Source organism: Macrotis lagotis, chromosome 1 (genome assembly GCF_037893015.1).
Source record: "Macrotis lagotis isolate mMagLag1 chromosome 1, bilby.v1.9.chrom.fasta, whole genome shotgun sequence".
Taxonomy (NCBI): Eukaryota; Metazoa; Chordata; class Mammalia; order Peramelemorphia; family Peramelidae; genus Macrotis; species Macrotis lagotis.
Genome location: NC_133658.1, coordinates 853701395 through 853715245, shown reverse-complemented (window position 1 = coordinate 853715245; position 13851 = coordinate 853701395). Strand labels below are relative to the sequence as shown.

The following is a 13851-nucleotide window of genomic DNA, read 5'->3' as shown; positions in this document are numbered from 1 at the left end:
CTCCCAAAGGTCACCCTGCCTTTTCTCTTTTTCCCCACAATCCATCTTTATACAGGCTTCATTGTATATCAGATTCATTGTCCAAAAGCAGAACTCTGATCATGTTACAACCTTGTTCAAAACCTTTCAGTGGTAAGAATGAGAAAACATGGAAATTCACACTGTTGGGGGAGTTGTAGAAAGATTGTCACACAAATGTATTCTATGTGGAGTTGTAAATTAGTATAACTGTAAAGTCAATTGGAATTATGCAACAGAAGTTAACAAAATACCTTTTGACCCAAAGTTTCTTCTGTAGGCATAATACCCTTAGGAGGTCAAGGACAAAAAGAAAATCCCCGTATACATAAAAAAATATTTCTAGAAGCTGTTTTTATGATATCAAAGAAATGAAAAAAGTAGATGCATATCAATTTGAGGATTAGCTAATTAAATTATTGCATATGAATTTAATGGAATACCATGGCACCTTGAGAACCAACATTTGAAAAACTGAGGGAAAAAATGAGAAGCATTAAAAGTCTTAATTTAATTGATGTAAGTAGAGTAAAAGGACCAGGAAAATTTTATACAATGACTACAACACTGTAAAAAGAAGAAAAAACAAACAAAACAACTGAAACTCAATACTATCAAATTATAATCACAAAGTTTAACCTCCAATAAGAAATATGAGAAGGCATGTCCCCACAAGCTCTTTTACAGAAGTATGGGACTATGAATGTGAAATGTTTAATATAACATCACATCTTTTTGCTATCTTCATTAATTTTGTGGACCTTTTTCTCTTTATCCCTTTTTGCATACTTTATTATAAGAGACATAGCTTTCTTGGAGGGGAGGCAGGGATTCCTACAATCTGCCCTACACAGATTATCTGATTCATCTTTCTAAAAGAGAGCTTTGATTATGTTACTACCCTACTCTTTGGGAAATGTAGGTAATACAAAAAAGATATAAATAAAAATTATCTTTATCTTTAAAATTATTTGGTAGCTTCTCATTGCCTACCAGATAAAATTAGCCTCCTCAAGGGGCATTCAAGAGCCTCCAGAAATTTGGTGCCACTCTTTTTTTTTCCTAGCTGTGTCACACTGTTCACTTCCCTTGATCCTGGACACCAGCCAAACTGAATAATGGTATTTCCCTAAATTTCCCTTCACTTTCCATTTCTATGTCTTTTTTTTTCCTGGAATATCTTCCCTTCCCCCTTGACCCAGGTGCTTCTGCCAACTCTGATTCTCTCCACCCACTCTGACCTGACTGAGTGCCCAGAATGCAGTTCTTGGGACTTTCCCTGGTTGTAGAACTTTTAAGATACATCTGTGCCATTTATTTGAAAGGGTTAGACTCAAGATATACTGTTGATGGGCAAGCCCGTATTGGAAGTCTTTCCAGCTTTGGAAGACTTGCCAGAACTTGTATTCCACAAACAGAGTTCTCAGAAACCAAGGAAGCTTCCAGACCACCATGAAGCATGGGAGAAGGATATCAGTGGTAGAAATTTGAACTATTATTATTATTATCATTCCTGATGCTGCTGCTATTCTAACTACTCTTAGAAGCTAAGAGAGGCAGCTAGGTGGTACAGTGAATAGAGCACCAGCCCTGGAGTCAGGAGGACCTGAGTTCAAATTTGACCTCAGACACTTGATGCTTAGTTGTGTGAGCTTGGGAAAGTCACTTAACCCTGTTTGCTTCACATTCAGAACTATTTCTAGTTGTCCTAATTTATAGCTGTCCACTGAATCCAGATGGTTCTTGTTCTAGAGGAGGCTGGTGACCTAGGCTAGCCTCCATCACTCAAATCCAATTCATGTGCATGTCATGCTCTTCTTCAAGAAAGAAGAATTTTAAAAAATTAATTTATTTAAGGTAATGGGGTTAAGTGATTTGCCCAGGGTCATACAGCTAGGCAATTATTAAGTATCTGAGATCTGATTTGAACTCAGGTCCTCCTGATTCCAGGGTCAGTGCTCCATCCACTGTACCTCCTAGCTACCCCTAAGAAAGAAGGATTAACAACAACTCTTAGAAGCCCAAAATGGCCCACAGTGCCCCCACTGAATCCTAGAATCTCAGAATTAGAAGGGACCTCAAAGGTCATCAGTTAGTCCAACCCCTACCTGAGCAAGGATCTCCTTTACAATACCACACCTAAGTAGTCCTCTAGCCTATAGTTGTAGCCCTCCAAAGATCCCCCAGACCCACTATGTCTTGAACCTCTCACTTTGAGATTATTTGGATGTTTTTCCTAACATCAAGTCTAAATTTGCCCTTTTTGTAACTTCTTTTTTTTTCAAAAATTTTATTTATTTTGAATTTTACAATTTTTCCCCTAATCTTGCTTCCTCCCCCCCCCCCACAGAAAGCAATTTGCCAATCTTTACATTGTTTCCACGGTATACACTGATCCAAATTGAATGTGATGAGAGATAAATCATATCCTTAAGGAAGAAAAATAAAGTATAAGAGATAGCAAAATTACATAATAAGATAACTTTTTTTTCTAAATTGAAGGTAATAGTCTTTGGTCTTTGTTCAATTCTTTCTCTGGATACGGATTGTACTCTCCATCACAGATAGCCCAAAACTGTCCTTGATTGTTGCACTGATGGAATGATCAAGTCCATCAAGGTTGATCATTGCCCCCATGTTGCTGTTAGGATGTAGAATGTTTTTCTGGTTCTGCTGATCTTGCTTAGCATCAGTTCATGCAAATCCCTCCAGGTTTCCCTGAATTCCCATCCCTCCTGGTTTCTAATAGAACAAAAGTGTTCCATGAAATACATATACCACAGTTTGTTAATCCATCCCCCAATTGATGGACATTTACTTGATTTCCAATTCTTTGCCACTGCAAACAGGGCTGCTATGAATATTTTTGTACAAGTGATGTTTTTAACCTTTTTCATCATCTCTTCTGGGTATAGACCCAGTAGTGGTATTGCTGGATCAAAGGGTATGCATATTTTTGTTGCTCTTTGGGCATAATCCAAAATTGTTCTCCAGAAAGGTTGGATGAGTTCACAGCTCTACCAACAATGTATTAGTGCCCCAGATTTCCCATATCCCTTCCAACATTCATCATTGTTCTTTCTGGTCAAATTGGTCAGTCTGAGAGGTGTGAGGTGGTACCTCAGAGAAGTTTTAATTTGCATTTCTCCAATGAGTAATGATTTAGAGCAATTTTTCATATGACTATGGATCGTTTTGATATTTCCTCATCTGTAAATTACCTCTGCATATCCTTTGACCATTTGTCAATTGGGGAATGGCTTTTTTTTTAAACATTTGACCCAGTTGTCTGTATATTTTAGAAATGAATCCTTTTTTCGGAAATACTAGTTGAAAAGATTGTTTCCCAATTTACTACATTTCTTTTGATCTTGGTTACAGTAGTTTTGTCTGTGCAAAAACTTTAATTTTATGTAGTCAAAATTATCTAGTTTTTTTTGAATGATGTTCTCTATCTCTTCCTTGGTCATAAACTGTTTGCCTTTGCACAGATCTGACAGGTAAACTATACTTAATCTTCTAGTTTGCTCATAATATGGTTTTTTTATGTCTAAATCCTGTATCCAAAGGATCTTATCTTGGTATAGGGTGTAAAGTGTTGGTCTAATCTAAGTTTCTTCCATACTAACTCCCAATTTTCCCAGCAGTTTTTATCAAAGAGAGAGTTTTTATCCCAATAGCTGGACTCTTTGGGTTTATCAAACAGCAGATTACTATAATTGTCTCCTGCTTTTGCACCTAGTCTATTCCACTGGTCCACCATTCTATTTCTTAGCCAATACCAGACAGTTTTGATTACTGATGCTTTATAATATAATTTTAGATCTGGTAGGGCTAAGCCACCTTCTTTTGCACTTTTTTTCATTGAATCCCTGGAACTTCTTGACTTTTTATTTCTCCATATGAATTTACTTACAACTTTTTTTTTAGATTTTTGCAAGGCAAATGGGCTTAAGTGGCTTGCCCAAGGCCACACAGGTAATTATTAAGTATCTGAGGCTGGATTTGAACTCAGGTATTCCTGACTCCAGGGCCAGTGCTCTACCCACTGGGCCACCTAGCTACCCCCTTACAACTTTTTCTAACTCATTAAAGTAATTTTTTGGAATTTTGATTGGTAGGGCACGAAACAGGTAGTTTAGTTTTAGTAGAATTGTCATTTTTATTATATTAGCTCCATCTATCCATGAGCAGTTGATGTTTGCCTAGTTATTTAAATCTGATTTTATTTGTGTAAGAAATGTTTTATAATTGTTTTCAAAAAGTTTCTGAGTCTGCCTTGACAGGTAGACTCCCAGGTATTTTATATTGTCTGAGGTTACTTTGAATTGGATTTCTCTTTCTAGCTCTTCCTACTGTATCTTGCTAGTCATATATATATAGAAAAGTTGAGGATTTATGAGGGTTTATTTTATATCCTGCAATTTTGCTAAAATTGCTAATTGTTTCCAGTAGTTTTTTAGATGCTTTTTTGGAATTTTCTAGGTATACCATCATGTCATCTGCAAAGAGTGAAAGTTTTGTCTCTTCTCTCCCAATTCTAATTCCTTCAATTTCTTTTTCTTCTCTTGTTGCTGAGGCTAACATTTCTAATACAGTATTGAATAGTAGTGGTGATAATGGACATCCTTGTTTCACCCTTGATCTTACTGGGAATGCCTCTAGCCTCTCCCCATTGCATATATATAAAATGCTTGTTGATGGTTTCAGATAGATACTGCTTATTATTCTAAGGAACAGTCCATTTATTCCTACACTCTCTAGTGTTTTTAGTAGGAATGGGTGCTGTATTTTGTCAAATGATTTTTCAGCATCTATTGATATAATCATATGATTTCTGATAGGTTTGTTGTTGATATAATTAATTATACTAACAGTTTTCCTAATATTGAACCAACCCTGCATGCCTGGGATGAATCCTACTTGGCCATAATGTATTATCCTAGTGATAACTTGTTGTAATCATTTTGCTAAGATTTTATTTAAGATTTTTGCATCTCTATTCATCAGGGAGATAGGTCTATAATTTTTTTCTCAGTTTTAACTCTTCCTGGTTTAGGTATCAATACCATATTGGTGTCATAGAAAGAGGGCAGAGTTCTGTCTTCACCTATTTTTCCAAAGAATTTATATAGAATTGGAACCAGCTGTTCCTTAAATGTTTGATAGAATTCACTTGTGAATCCATCTGGCCCTGGAGATTTTTTCTTAGGGAGTTCAATGATGGCCCTTTTGTAATTTCTACCCACTGCTTCTGAACTGGCCTTCTAGGGCCAAACAAGCAAACCCCCTTTTTATATAATAGTTCTTCAAGTATTTGAATCCAGCTAGTATGTCACACCAGAATCTTCTCTTCTGTAGGCTAAACAGCCCTCTGATCCACATATTCTGATCACATGACCATCCTGTTTAACCCTCCTGTGGATGTCTTATAACTTATCAATATCCTTCCTAAAATGTGGTGCTCAGAATTGGACACCACACTCAAGATGAATGCCAGAACAGAGGACACTTATTATTTATGGGAAAGTCATAATTACTTTTCTGGGTGTGTTTCCTCATCTAATACCTCTCTTACAAGAGGGTTGTGAAGACCAAATGAGATTATGAATGTACAGCTAGACACAAGGGGGTTCATTGGATAGAAGTCTAGTTTTGGAATCAGTAAGACTTGGGTTCAAATCCTGCCTTAGACACTTAATTACATCCATAACTCCAGGCAAGTCATTAAATGCTCTGGGCCTCAGTTTCCACATGTGTAAAATGGGGATAACAGTACCTGTCTCCCAGGGTTATTTTAAAAATTAAATGAGATAAATGCTTTGCAAACCTTGAAGCACTCTAATGTCACCTGTTATTACCATTATAATTGAAAGGCAACATGGCAATGTAAATAAAGGACTAGTATAGAAGCCAGGAAGCCCTGAGTTCTAGTCCTGTTTCTGATAAATGCTAGATGAGTAACCATGAGCAAGTCACTTAATTCTTCAGGCAACCATATAATAATAAGTTAAATAATGATTTATGGATCTGCATTGTTGTTTGTCCTTCATTCTCGAAGAAGACCATGGCATCAGGGAGGTGATGCCATGACAAGCACATGAATTGGATTTGAGGGGGGAGGTGTCTGTCACCAGCCTCACTTTCTCCTCCAGAGTCATCTGGGTCCAGTGGCCAGATATGAATCAGGATGACTGGAGATGGTCCAGGATGCAAGACAATCAGGGTTAAGTGACTTGTCCAAGGTCATACAGCTAATAAATGGCAAATATCTGAGGTTGAATTTGAACTTCCATCCTCCTGACTCCAAGGCCATTGCTCCAAGCATTGTGCCACCTAGCTGCCTAGGTCTGTATTAGAGGTGAAAGTGAAATCACCAGGTACACAAATATACATACATACATACATATATATATATATATATATATATATATATACAAGAACATATGTAATAAATGTATAGATCATCTCTATTATATGAACATGTTATATATATTTGACACATATATTTTAAAGTATAAAGAAGTTGAGTCTTGTGAGTTAAATGACTTGTCCGAGGTCACCTAGTGAGTTAGCGACAGAGACAGCAAGACGCAAACCTGGTGATCTCAACCTAAGTAGCTTTTTGCAGAGCTCTTTTGCTCAATCTCCCAGAAGGGAGCTGTCAAACTAAGCAGCCCCTATGTCATAAATGATCTTGGAGACTTAAATTCTAGACCCCTGTTAAATCATTGGTTCAGTGTGTGACCTTGGACAAGCCATGGCTTCAATTTCTCCAAATCTAAAAGAAGAAAAAAATAAAACCCAGGACTGGAAGGAACAACCCTTGCTCTGCCCTTTCTTTCATCCCAGAATCATTATGAAAATCAAATGAGACAATAAATATGAAAGTGCTTTGAAGAGTGCAAAATGAAGCTTATATGCTGTGGGATGGTACTTATTAGCCTGAGGAAGCTGAGAAAGGCTCTTGGCAGAAGTTCAGAATGCTGGAAGGCAGGAAGTCTTAATAGCTAGGAAGGGAATGGGCTCTGTTCAAACAGCTCAGGGTGGGATGGATCAGATCCTGAAACCTGAGTCTTCAGACAGGCTCCCGGAAAGTCTTAAATCAATACAGCAGGCATAAAGCCAGAAGTAAGGCATACCAAGAGAGATACCAGCTCTGCCCTAAGGTGTCCTGTCCTTTCCTTTGCTTCAACGAAGGGTACAACCAAAGAGATTCAGGGTGAGATCTCTTTGCTTCAACAAAGGGTACAACCAAAGACATTCAGGGTGGGATCTCTTTGCTTCAACAAAGGGTACAAACAGATTCAGGGTGAGATCTCTTTGCTTCAACAAAGGGTACAAACAAAGAGATTCAGGGTGAGATCTCTCTGCTTCAACAAAGGGTATAAACAAAGAGATTCAGGGTGAGATCTTAGCAGTTGCTTCAAGTTCAGAAACTCAGAACTAAGAGCTATTTGGGTTGGGTAATAAGGGATCAATGAGGCTCAATCATCTGCTGGAAGTCTCTGCTATCTTTGAGGAGAACTCTGCCTTCTTCTCCTTCCCAGAAAGGAGGATAAGGGGGTTCAGCCCAATCACCTAACTGCTTAAAGCACCTAATCTACGAAGAAACAACAGGGGTAATAGAAAGAGAATTGGGTTGAAATTCAGAAAGGGACTTTCAATTTAATCCCATCTTCCACTAACACACAGGATGACCTTGACTAAATCCCTTTCCTTGTCAGTATACTTATCATTAAAATGGGGGAGAATAGTATCTGCCTTACCTCAAAAGACTATTTTGAAGAGCAAAGAAAACACCCTGTCCTCAAGTCACTTAAACTAACAAGCAAAGGCTGAAAATATGCTTGTCTAATTTTGTACTTTTCAAAGGAGGTGGCATTTAAGAACTGGGTTTCTAAGAATGGGTAGGAATCCAACAGGACAATAAGGGGGAGAGCATTTCTGGGAAAAGAAACAAAATGGTCCAAGGCCCAGAATTTGGGAGAGAATGGGTCTTAGACATCTACTCACTGAGTAGATGATGAGTACACGATAATGATTAGGCCAACTGGGCTGGACCCCAAAGTTCAAAAGTATGGCATTATGAAAGGGAAGACTGGAAAGAAAGGGCAGTACCAGATTGTGGATTTAATTCAGGAAGTAATGTGGTCCAACTTAAAGGTAGTGACAAGAGCCAGGTTTTAAGAAGATTCATCTGGGAGCATCCCTGTACAGACTGTACAGTCTACAAGACTCATAGACGCCTACAGATGAAAATGTGTTCTGGGTTAGTTCCTTGGGCACAGGAACCCAAGAGCCTGGCAAAGATGGTAAGGGATTGGAGGGAAGAGAAATTAGGTCAGCTGATATAGAAGAGAGAAAGGAGACAAGCCAGAACCTCTGCTAGGAAACATTAGCTTGTGACCCTGAGCCACCCACTTGCCTTCCTTGAGATTCAATTTCTTCATCTGTAATATTAGAATAATCATGCAAGCTCTGTTATAAGAAAAGTCTTTAATGGTTAGATATCCCATCAGAATCACTGCCTGGTTTTCTTCAAGGCTCAGCTTTTGTAAAAAGCCATTCCCACTATCCCTCATGCTGGTGCCTTCCCTCTGAGATAATATCCAGTTTATCCTGTCTCTAATTGTTGTGGTTTTTTGATTGATATTTTAATTTATTTTTCCAATTACATGTTATGAAAGTTTTTCAACTTTCATCCATTTGCATATTTATAAGTTACACAGTTTTCTTCTCCCCTCCCCTCAGGGAGTGAACAGTCTAATAAATGTTGTGTTTAACATGTTTACGTATTAGTCATTTTGTAAATGAGGGATTAGGACCCAGGGAAAAGAAAGAAAACCATGAAATGGGAAGGAAAAACCTAAGAGAAAACTTTAAAAAGTGAACAAGTGAACACAGTTTTCATTCATATTCTGTGGTTTTTTGGGGTTTTTTTTAATTTGGTCTGGTTGTGGATAGTGTTGATCCTAACAGGTCTCCCAGGATTGTCCTGGCTCTCTGAACTGCAGAGAGGAGCCGATTCTATCATAGTTGATCTATATATAGTTTGTTTTTTTATTTTTATTCTCCAAGTTAATAGGGTTAAATGGCTTGCCTTGGTCACACAGTTAGGTAATTAAGTGTCTAAAGTCGAATTTGAACTCGGGTCCTCTTGACTCCAGGGCTGGTGCTCTATCCACAGCACCACCTAGCTGCCCCCCCCTTATATATTGTTTGTACAAAATTCTTGGCAGATGTCTCTCCCATTAGAATGTAAGCTCCTTGAGGGCAGAGATTGCTTTCAGTACAAAGCTTGTGGATGAATTGTTAATATTATCAAGTCCTTTCATTGGTAACAATCCTTCAGGAGTCACCGTATGAAAGGGAGATCCGAGGGGCAGCTCCTTCTGGGAGCCTTGGGCAATGGGGTACACCTCTAAGCCAGGGTGGGTCTGGTTGGAGTTAGTGATGGAGAAGAGAATGAACCTTAACGGGAGTCCAAGGTCTACAATCCCCATGCATCCCGCGAGAGGGCAGCAGAGGGCAAGGCCAAAGCACAGGCCTGCCTGGTGCCAGGCGGACTTCTGAACTGGGAGGGCGCGGGCGCAACTGGTGGCCAGCTGTGGCTAATGAACAAATAGAGAAGGAGCGCCCGGACCATGGGGAGAGGCCAGGCTGAGCCCAGGCAGCGGGAGGATTAAAGCATCCTCTGGCTGGCAGGGCAGCAGGTCAGGGGGCAAAGTCTGAGCTTGGACCTGGTCTGCTTTCAGGGCACCAGTTTCTCTAGTAGGAAAATTAGGGGCAGAGAGAGGGGACTGTGAAGGTCGGGAGACTTTTGTTTCTCAGGACCTGTTTTGGGTTTGAGTTATTTTTTCTTTTTTGCAAGGCAATAGGGTTAAGTGACTTGCCCAAGGTCACACAGCTAGGTAATTATTAAGAGTCTGACTCAGGTCTTCCTGACTCCAGGCTTCAGGTGGTCCATCCACTGCACCACCCAGCTACTTCAGGGAACCTGGTTTTTTGTTTTTGTTTTTGTTTTGTTTTTCAGCTCAAAATTTTATTTCTTGATGATATGAAATGAGAGAGCAAGAAAGCTTCCAATTAAAAACTTAATGCTGAGCTAAGCCATTCAACCTTGGATTAGGGACTGTTATCTTTTTTAAAAAATCTGTTCTTGCCTCTCCAAACTGCAGCCCTGTGACTGGCAACACAGCTAAACATACAAAGGTTGGAATTGTTGGTAAATATGGAACATGTTATGGTGCATCACTCAGAAAAATAGTAAAAAAAAATTGAAATTAGCCAGCATGCCAAGTATACCTGCTCATTCTGTGGCAAAACCAAAATGAAGAGACAGGTCGTGGGTATCTGGCATTGTGGATCCTGTATGGAAACAGTAGCTGGTGATGTGTGGACTTACAATACCACCTCTGTAGTCACAGTCAAATCTGCCATCAGAAGACTGAAGGATTTGAAAGACCAGTAAAATCTTCTCCTTATATATTATCTGTAGTCCATAGTCCAACAATAAATGGGTTAATTTGTGGAATAAAAATTAAAAAAAATGTTCTTATTAAGACCCAGTGAATTCTCCACATTTCCAAGCTAGACTTTGAACTGGCTTTGAAGGTCCTAATCCTCACTGAGAGTACTGGATGTCTCCCAGATCTCAGGCAACTTTAAATTCAATAGCTTAAAACTGACTATTTTTTGAAAGGCCCAGAATAACACCCACTGCAGATCTGCCACCTTCAAGACAAGCCACCCTCTTGGTGGCTCCATGTTAGCTTCACACCCTAACAAATGCCTGGGTGTTGAAAGGCCCGGGAAGGACCCCTGGGTGACTTAAGGGGGGAGAGAGCTCATCAGGAAGGGGAGGAATCGAGAAGACTATGCCAATGGCTGAGGCCAGGCCTGGGCCAGGTTCTCCAGGACTCCCACATAGAGAGGCTCCGAGGGTCCTCTCCAGAGGTCCCCCCTCCTGTTCCTGAGCTGGCTTTTTTTAGTTGGATGAGTCCCATCCCTCCCGCAGCTCCCTGCAGTCTCCTTCCCAAAGCCTGCATGGTTGGCAGGGACAGAGAGGGGCTGGCCCCAGCTTCAGCCACTGGGTGCCCCCACCCCAAGGCCTGCCTGGCCTACCTGGCCCCGCCCAGCCTGGAGAGGGGCAGTGGCATGCCTGGGAGGGCCACAGGTGGGACTGGGGGTGTGCGCCCCAGAACAGCACCAGTGCTGGTGAGTCTCACCAGGATTGTGGGGTGGTGGGGAGCGTGGCGCCTCTTTGGGATATCCCCTCATACTGTCTCCCAAAAGGCCAAGGCCTGAGCCCTGGTGGAACCTGGCAATAGCTATCTTGTTTATAAAGCTCTTCCCCAAAAAACACAGGGACCAGCAAATCTCAATCTCTCTCTCTCTCTCTCTCTCTCTCTCTCTCTCTCTCTCTCTCTCTCTCTCTCTCTCCCCGATTAGGACCTTGTTCCCCCTTCTCATCATCTTCCTTCCCCAAACAGGGACCAACCAAAGCAGAGGAAGAAGATGGGGGAGTGGTAACAAAGTGAGGCGGTTGGCCTACATCCAGAACCAGGGGGCTGCCCTGGCTCCTGGGAGAGAGCCGCTGGACTCAGAGAGCTGCTGAGCAAAGATAGGAGCGATAGGAGAGTTAGAAGTGCCAGGATGGCTTGGGGCCCAAGCCAGCTTTCCATGCCTAATTAGGCAACTTATCCCCAGAAAGGGCACTGACCTTAGAGTCGGGAGGCCCAGAGTTAGGATCCAGCCTCAGAAACTTGCCAAATCCTAGCTGTGTGACCTTGGGCAAATCATTTAACCCTGACTGCCTTGAATCCAGGGCCATCTCCAGTCATCCTGACTCATATCTGACCACTGGACCCAGACGACTCTGGAGAAGAAAGTGAGACTGGTGACTTAGCATAGCCCCCTCACTCAAATCCAATTCACCTGCTTGTTGTAGCATCACCTCCCTTGATATCATGGTCCTCTTGGAGAACAAAGAACAAATATTCCCCTTTCTTATACCAGAAGGGAAGGGATGGTGTGACTATCTGCCCTCTTGCTTCCAGAGGCTCTTGAGACATTGGGTAAAGGAGGAAGCTGTTCTTCATTTCCTGTGTGATGCTTTTTTGAGCGAAGGCATCTGGAAGATGGGTTTAAGAGCCCCAGTCTCTGAAATGGGTTAATTCTCAGAAGCCAAAGGATGGGAAAGGAGAAGATTTGGCTGGAATTATGTTAGGAAGAGGTAGAGTCAGAGGGAATTAATTTGGAATGAGTCCATTGGAGGATGGGGGCTGGGGCAGGGCATGGCAGCATGATGAGATAGAAATGACCAAATGTGCTTTTTCCCTGCTATTCCCACACCACCAGGCTCCACTTTGTCCTAGAAGTGAGTCTCGAAATGTATTATGCAGTAATGAAAAAAATTCCGGGATTGGAAGTCAGGAGCAAGACCTTAAGTAACTCACTTAACTTCTCTGTACTTCATTTTAAAAATGAAACTTTGGGGTCAATAGACATAAGGTCTTCTTCAATTATAAATTCTATGCTGACACTGGTAGACTATCATTTCTCAGAGAGCAAGCTTTCTGTCTTCTATGTACTTTGAGTCTTCCTCAGGACAAGCACAAGTACAAAGTGTGGAGACTTGATAAATGGTTATTGAAAGGAATTGTTGACCCTAAAATTTGTAACAGCTTGTGCTAATCAAACTTTAGTTCAAAAATATTGCTGACATGAACTCTCACTTCTATCAATAGCATTTCATTGACAGATAGTGAGCATCCCATCTCTAGAAATATTCTAGACTTATCTGACCCTCATAGTAACTCAATACAGTATTATTAATCCAGTTTTGCATTTGGGGAAACTGAGGTTCAAGATGGGAAAATGTCTTGCCCATACTTACTGAGCTAGTCATTAGATCCAAGTCAACATAGCACTGCCTTGCAAACAAAGATTTCCTTAAGCATCTGCTCTCTGCAAATTCCTGAGTGTATTTGGAGGCTCTATGTATTTAATTTGAGAACAGGAGGAGACTACCACAGCTAATATCTTCTCTGGACACCCAGGTTGTGTACCGTGTAATAGATCCCCACCAGCTCTCCGGTCTGGTCCTGGATGCTTGTTGCAACCTATAGTATATGATCCTCCTCTGTAATCTTCAGGGCCCCTGAAATCCTTCTCAGATGCAGGGCTCTAGCCCAGATGGCATCTCTATTAGCTATTAGGGGAACTGATAATTCCCAGGAAAGCAAGCAGATCAGAGAGTCTTCATGGAACTATAGATCTTCTCTGGCATAGATGAGGGCCACTGTCACTACCTCTCCATCCCTAAAGCCTTCTATCCCCCTGGGCCCAGTCACAGGGAGGTTAAACTCCCTCCTCGCAACCCTGTTGTTACTTCTGCCAGCAGCCAATTAGGCTGTGATAATAAAGCCTGAGCTTCCTGGGGGGATGGACATGTGTAGCAAGAGAAGACTCCAGGGAAGAGAGATGTTGGGGCCAGTGGCAGAGGAGGATCCCCAGCCTGGGTATTTTGAGTTCAAAGGCCTTTGATTATTGGCCAAAATTTGGGGCTTGATTTCCCTGACTCTGACCCAAGTCTCTTCCTTGCAGACTACCCTTTCTCATCTCTCCCATCATCCAATTTCTCTGTGTTTAAACTATCCTTGACCACTCCTCCATCTGCTTTCATATTGCCAGATGGGCTTCCACCTAAAGTATGTATTGTTTTCCCCCTCCTCAAAAACACACATTTCATTTTACAAACATATATACGTGGTGGGGGAGGGGTCTCTGTCTGGGGACAACGTGCCTACTTCAGTGTCCTGTTGCCAT

The 13851-nt window shown here is 41.2% G+C and overlaps 1 pseudogene; it reads left to right on the top strand.

Annotated features, from left to right (window-relative positions):
- LOC141508136 (large ribosomal subunit protein eL43-like) overlaps positions 1 to 10492 on the top strand; it is a 32780-nt pseudogene extending 22288 nt beyond the window's left edge.
- Positions 10493 to 13851: the final 3359 nt, after the last annotated feature.